The sequence below is a fragment of the Sceloporus undulatus genome, chromosome 6, assembly GCF_019175285.1.
Source record: "Sceloporus undulatus isolate JIND9_A2432 ecotype Alabama chromosome 6, SceUnd_v1.1, whole genome shotgun sequence".
NCBI lineage: Eukaryota > Metazoa > Chordata > Lepidosauria > Squamata > Phrynosomatidae > Sceloporus > Sceloporus undulatus.
The window spans coordinates 76,985,264-76,992,664 of NC_056527.1; the positions used below are offsets into that span (position 1 = coordinate 76,985,264).

At 39.3% G+C, this 7,401-nt stretch overlaps 1 pseudogene; it reads left to right on the top strand.

Annotated features, from left to right (window-relative positions):
- LOC121933621 overlaps window positions 1-7,401 on the top strand; it is a 31,931-nt pseudogene that overhangs the window by 23,528 nt on the left and 1,002 nt on the right.

Below are 7,401 nucleotides of genomic sequence, written 5' to 3' on the forward strand. Positions count from 1 at the left end.
TGGCTGATCCCACCCTGTGGAACTCCCTTCCATGGGAAGCTAGACTGGCCCTCTCTCTGCTGCCCTTTTGCCGGCAAGTAAAAATGTTTTTACGCAGGCAGGCATGTGGTATAGAATGCATAACAGGATAGTTTTTATGGAGCAGATGGGTTTTTAGTTTATTTTTAACTTTTGTATATTTTTATGTGATTGGGTCCTTCCAGGAAGAAAGGGAAAACAAACAAACAAACAAACAAATATGGTACCTGTTGGATATAACTCAGAAGACACTGTTATGTCTCTTCTTGCTGTTAATGCTGCAGTTGTTGCTTCACTAAGCTTGTAGCAATAGGAGAAACTAACCACAAAAGAAGTGACCACTAGGCCTGACAAAATAAGATGCCAGTGTGCAAAGGTATGGGCCTTCCTACCTACACAAATAGTATCAAAGGTAAAGATGTGCCTTCAAACTTTTTAAAACATCAGTTCCACAGAAAGAGCATTTCTGTCACACCAGAGCTCTCTCATACACACATGTAGGCACCTCCAAAGTATCATTTTATTTATTGCACAGTTGCTGGGAAAGGATATATAAACATTGAAGGCTCAGTGAAACAAATCACATTAAGTTCTATTTAGAGGCAATGAATTGGAAGCAGGTGTCTGCTACATAGAGGGGCAAAAACCTCTGAAAGAGAGCTGAATACTGAAGAGAGAAAACAAAAAGGACAGTCTCAACTTCACAAAGAGAACTATAATCAAACCCTATCTATGTCTATTAAGGGGGAAAACGACAAGAACAACAGCCATTGAAAGATTAAAAACTGACTTTGTAAAATCCTTTCTTTCCTGCTGCTGCTGCTGCTGTTTATTTCAATGAACTTTCTAAAGAATAATTGGAACATTTACTGAATATATCTATAATACCTCATTATCCAGATCTGCCTCAATCCAGTGATTTCAATTTTCTTTGAGACAAGTGGTGTTTATCAAGGGATTTAGCATATGAATGAAAAGACAGGAGCTGATAAATGCAAAACACATACTTCAAATTTCACATCTTTGGCTGTGGAATACCCATAAAAAGCAATTGTTCCTCAAATTCTGTGCAGACCTCACCTTACTTGTTGACCCCAATCTGAGTAATTAATTTCATAATGAAGTCTTTCATGGTGCATGCTGGCTTATCATTGTCTTCACTACAAATTAATAACATCTGCTAATTATTTCCATGGTATGGTAATGTTTCTATCCTTCTTAAGCAACATAAGCCTGAAATAAAAGCACATCAGGGATAATGATTACAGCACAATATGGCAGCTGCACTAAGTGGGGTCCACCTTCAGCCCAACATCTGCCAAATAAGCCTATTTAAAATCAGAATTTTCTTTGGGATCATCCCTGCATGTCCTGCCTCTTGCCAATTGACTGCAGCTGCTAATGCCTTCAGAAAATACAGCTCTTGTCATTTTCTAGGCAGGCGTTTAGGGTTGCACTCAGAAAGATTGTGCCCTGAATGCTATTGCTTAGTCCTGACTACAACAGATGCATAGACTCACCTGTTGAGGCCAACATATAGGTAAATACCATTGATTCAACGTGTCTGTTCTAGCTAGGACTAACAATAGGATTAAGGTTATTTTATGGCCAAGGGTAGTATATTTACCCATGTCAGCATACAGCACAAACCATATCTGATATGGCTACATGCACATATGCCTCAATTATATCCTGTTTGGATTACTGGAGTGTGGGGCTGTTTGGGGAAAATGTTTGGAAACTTCAGCGGGTCCAAAATGCTGTAGCTAGCTTGCTGACTGGGGCTAATGAGAGAGAATTTGCAGTTGCCTTGTTGAAATAGCTTTACTGGCTACAGATCTGCTTCTGGATAGTATCCAAAGGGTTGGTTGTAATCTTTAAAGTCCTACATAGCTTTGGTGCCAACTACCTGAAAGGATGTATTTCCCTATAAGAGTGAACCTGAGTTTTAAGATCTTCAGGGAAGAGCTTTCTCTTGGTTCCACTACACTCACAGATAGAGAGAGAAAGCCTTGGATGCTCCCATGCTGCGGAATTCACTTTCATGGGAGGGCCAATTGTTCTCCTTTTAGTTCTCTTTCTGTTTGCAGGCAAAGATCTTTTTGATTTCGGCAAGCCTTTGGCTCTTAATTCATGTGGCAGAAAGAGGCTTTTAATGGGGGACTGCTGTGCTTTTATGTTCTGTATTATGTTTTAAATGTGTTTTAAATTGTTTGAACTGTGTGCCTTTGAAGAAATTGTTTATTTAATGTTTAAACGTCTGTGTGATGATGATTTTAGCTGTACAGTCCACCCTCCTTATTGGCAAACTCGTCATCTGTGGATTTACCCTTCTGTGGATGGCAAGGCCCCATTTTAGTTGATGGTGGCATGTTCACATGACTGTGCTAGTGGATACACACATGCCATGCCACCATTACTTTTAATGGGATTTGAACCTGCACAGATATTTGTATCTGTGGAGGGGGGTGTATGTGTGTCTGGAATGCATGCCTCATGAATATGGAGGTCTGACTGTACTTTGTTTTACTTTGTTGTCAATTGTGTTGGGTCCCATGCTAGAAGAAAGGTGGGATAATACATACATACATACATACATACATCCTTCCCCTTCATTGTAACAACAGCAAAAATACACTCCACCCTCAATATCCACAGATTCTTTAGCCACACATTCAAGCATCTTGAAAATATTCAAAAAAATATAAATTCCAAAGAGAAAACCTTGATTTTGCCATTTTTCATCAGAGACACCATTTTACTATGTCACTGTATTTTATGGGACATTAGCATGCATGGATTTTGGTATCCACAGGAGGTCCTGGAACCAAACCCCACCAGATACCAGGAGCCCACTGTACCAAATGCTTTACCATCTGATTGGTTTGGACACACATAAATCTACTTAGAGCTATTGCTTTTTCTTCTTGTGTATCTGAACAAACATAGCAAGCGGGGGGGGGGGCTTATTGAGAAAAATGGTGCAAGCAACCTGGTTTGTGCTTATGGACCCTGGAATGGACAGATTTCAAGCCCACCCACCCCCAAGACTACATTAGGGTTAGCCCTCCCTGCAATGACCAAGTAAACTTGAATCACGAAGGCCTGTATACAAGTGAGTTACCTCGGGAATCATCCATCAAAACTAAATGAACAAGCACTGAAACTATTAGGGCAGCTGGTGTAGTCACAGTCTCTAAGGAATACCAAAAGTGGCATGCCATTTATCTGATGCACACTGAGTTGGAAGTAAGCTCCACTGAATATATGGTGTTTTAACTTTTTCCTAAGGTACACAGCCCCAAATACTGCTGCCTAGGGATGAATTGCTGTAATGTTTTAGTTATTTTTTTGTTTACTTCTTTTTACACCTTTTCTAGTTATCCAGTATGTGAGAGAGTATACATAGAATGTTCATGTAAATACAGTGGGTTCTTAGTATTCCCTGAGTTTTGGATCCATACTCTCAACTGTAACCAGTTTCCTAACTCTTTTCAAGCCCTATGAACTATTTGAAAGGAATGCAAGGGCATTTCCAATTGGCTATAACTGATTATTGCTCTGGTTCCCATTAAAGGGCCAAATTAGATGTAATGTCATTCCAGCATTTAGTAATTCATTTCACCCTAATCCAGCTAGATAGGATATTTACACTCTTCAGAATTCATACAGAACTAGGCCTATAAGGTAGGCATTTTATGATATTATTATCTGAAGAGCAGCAAACAGTGTTCCTGAACCCCCATTCACACTACATTTTGAACTGGGCTCCAAACCAGTTTTAATTGGGGTCGTTCACCACTGCTATGCTTAAGTCCTGCAAACTCAGGCCCGTGACTTCCCTGATCAAGTTTAACCATTTGGCTTGCAGCCTATCTCTTTTTCTACTATCTTCTACCTTTTCTAGCATTACTGTATTTTCTAATGAGTTATGGCTTCTTATTACGTGGTCAAAATACAACATCCTCACTTTTGTGATCTAGGCTTCCAGGGAGCGTTCAGGCTTGATCTATTCAATGACCCATTTGTTTATCTATTTGGCTATCCACAGTATCCTCAGCACTGTTCTCCAGCACCACATCTTGAATGAGTTGTTCTTGCTGCCCACCTTCTTCACTACCTGGCTCTCATATTTGTACATGGTGGTGGGGAATACAATGGCTTGGATAATTCTAACTTTAATGTTCAGTTGTATGCCTTAGCACTTTGGGAACTTATCTGGTTCTTTCATAGCTGCCCTTCTCATTCCTAGCCTTATGATTTCTTAAATGCAGTCTCTGTTCTGGTCAATATTTGATCCATGGTATGGGATTTTTTTTTTTAATGGGAAATGTTTAACTATTTTGATTTCCTTAACTTTTTGCCTTTCACTCCCCAAAATGGAGACAGAAAATGTCTATGCCATTGCTGCCAGAGAAAGCAATCACAGCATGCTTATACTCAGTAGTTGCAAGTGTACATGTTTCTCTTAAGACTTTAGGTTTGACATGTATTAATCTCATTTCTTGTTTTTGGTCTTAGCCATGGTCTTCTGCCCATACGGGCAGAAACAGGGTGCCTGGCCTCGCCCTCATGGCCAGGGGGCCCCCTTCCAACATCACAGGCCATAACTGGGGACTGAAAGGAGAACAGCAGCAGCAGCAGCAGGTAAGGGGACAGGTGGCCATCTCTAGAACTATCACCTGCAAGGTTCCTTGGAAGCTCCATTGCAATTAGCCAGTTATTCAGAACTAGGCTAAGGGCTGGTTAGTCTGGGGTCAGACCAGATCTACTGAAATGATGTCCAGTTTACTCATTCCAAGCCCAGAGCTGTTGGCCTGCATAATCTTAACAGGCAATGCCAGGCTTAGGGAAAACCAGGTCTTTTGACTCATGCATATAGCCCTTCATGTCAATTATTCATATGCCAGGTATCCCTTGACTCATATGGAGTCTTTTTATTGGTTCACTTTTTATTGATCATCCTCACTGCAACTAGGATGGAAAGAATATTCAAAAATAGTTGGAAAAATATTTGAAAAAATATGTTTTTCAAGCAACAGGAAACCATGACAAAAAGTATAACATTTCATGTGGCATTTTTGTAGGCTTTTTGTGCAGAAAATGGGTGGGAGTTTTGGTGCATGTGGGAGTGTTTCAGTATTTTCTGCATGGAAAATATTTTTTTCTGCAAAGAAAATTTTCTAAGAGAATACTGTTTTCTGAGCAGGAAACCTATTTTTCTGAGCAAAAGAAAAAAGTGTGTTTTTGTGGCACAGAATAAACGCCATACTGCGAAGAGTTTAGAAAATTATGCAGCTTTCAATTACTTTCCTGCAGCGAGGAGAAAATGGTAAAAATTATTTGTTCTTATTTATGTATTTTATGTTACACTTTTCTCCCAAAACAGGACCCAAGGTGATAATGCAAGTTCTTGCTTGCAAAAATAAATTTTGTAAAGATAAAGCAGGCCATGCAGAACCCATTGTAATCCAGTAAAGAAATAGACAGGAAAGGTCGGCCTGTTCCAGACTGCCAAAATAAAGCTGCTTCGGGTCTCTTTGGAGGCATGCTATTTAAATTATGCATGCATCCTATGAATCCGGAAGCTGCACCAAAGCTGCCCTCCAGTGCTTAGGAATGGAGTGTGGCTTTGGCACAACCTCCAGACTCTTAGGACCCATGCATCATTTAAATAGCATACCTCCAAAGAGACCCAAAGCAGCTTTATTTTGGCAGTCTGTAACAGGCCGTCATTTCCTAATGATTAAGGATGGATATGAAAATCTAATGAATGTAGCAACTTTCCAGCAGATTGTATCATATTGCTCAAATTTGGATTATCACACTCTGCCACTCTTAATGGCACTCAAAGGATATTACAGATTTTGACCTTGCCTTATATGAGAACCATCTCTGGGTAAAGCTCAGTGGTTCCTTTCTGGCTGGTAAAGAAGAAGCCAATTTATCAACACCAGTACAAGATACTATTTGCACTAATACATTTTTTAAAGTGGGATTTACAGACTGGCATGCCAGTTCTTCACATACGTTCTTGAATTGACCCCTGGTGATTTGCTCTTTCGATAGAAAAAAACCTGATTCGATGTAGCTTAATTTCTTAAAGAGTTTTTTTTAATTAAATTTGTTATGGGCACTTAGTATTGATACAGTATATAAACTGTAACATGCAATTTCTCTTGATCGCACCAGAGGGTGCTATTTGCACAGGCATCAGGAAATCCAAATCTGTTCTTCAGCCTTCCTATTACATTGAACCAAGTATTTTGCATCTGACATGAATAGAGCTTGATTTCTTGTATGGTAGTCCCCATACTTATGCATTTGTAAATGGGTTCTGAATTTAAAAGATGTTTGAACAGAACAAAAGATTAGGCTTCCCTCAAACCTTTCTAATGGAAATAGCGTGTGCACACTAAAAAAAAAAGTACTGTATCCTCTACTGCCAGAACTTTTAAGAGCGGATTTGATCTAGGACTGGACCGGATCAAAAAGATGCTGTCTAGCAGTGATTTTTTTTAAATGAAAATTGTTTAAAAATCCATTATTTAATTTATATTATTTTATGATACAAGAGGACCACATTGTATTTTTTGCAACAGAATATGTCCTCCTACTCCCAACATCTAATTTCAAGAACAAAGATTTTCAGTGTCACTAACAAGATGCCACCCTTTGTGGCTTTTCCTATTTTATTGTTCTTGTTCCCAGTTCTCCTCCAACATTCTTCAACCTGTCCTAAATAGTTGAAGCTGCGCTGTAATTTCTTGTATGTCATCTGAGGAGCATATTGTTCTACACCATTTTTAGCAGAAAGATTGATATGGGTGTTTTTCTCCTTTAGCTGTGTTTAGGCATTTGATTCCTCATTGCACTGCAGCTCCTGGGTGGGAGAGGGCTTGACACATTGCAGCTTTGGGGGCAAGAGGGGACTAGCCATATAATGTTTATATAATTAGAAATGTGATATAGGAATTTGATATAGGATCTCAGCCAGAATGATGAACACAAATAAATTAGCAAAATTAGGTACACACATACAAACACACATGCTTCTGGCATCCAGAACAAATTTGATAAAAGTATTCTTTACGTCTGTTTAAATTATCTATCTATCTATCTATCTATCTGTCTGAAGTCGAAGGCTTTCATGGCCAGCATCCATAGTTTTTGTGGGTTTTTCGGGCTATGTGGCCATGTTCTAGAAGAGTTTCTTCCTGACGTTTCTCCAGCATCATTCTCTGAAGACGCCAGTCACAGATGCTGGCAAAACGGCTCAAGAAGAAACTCTTCTAGAACATGGCCACATAGTCCAAAACCCCCCAAAAACTATCTATCTATCTATCTATCTATCTATCTATCTATCTATCTATCTATCTATCT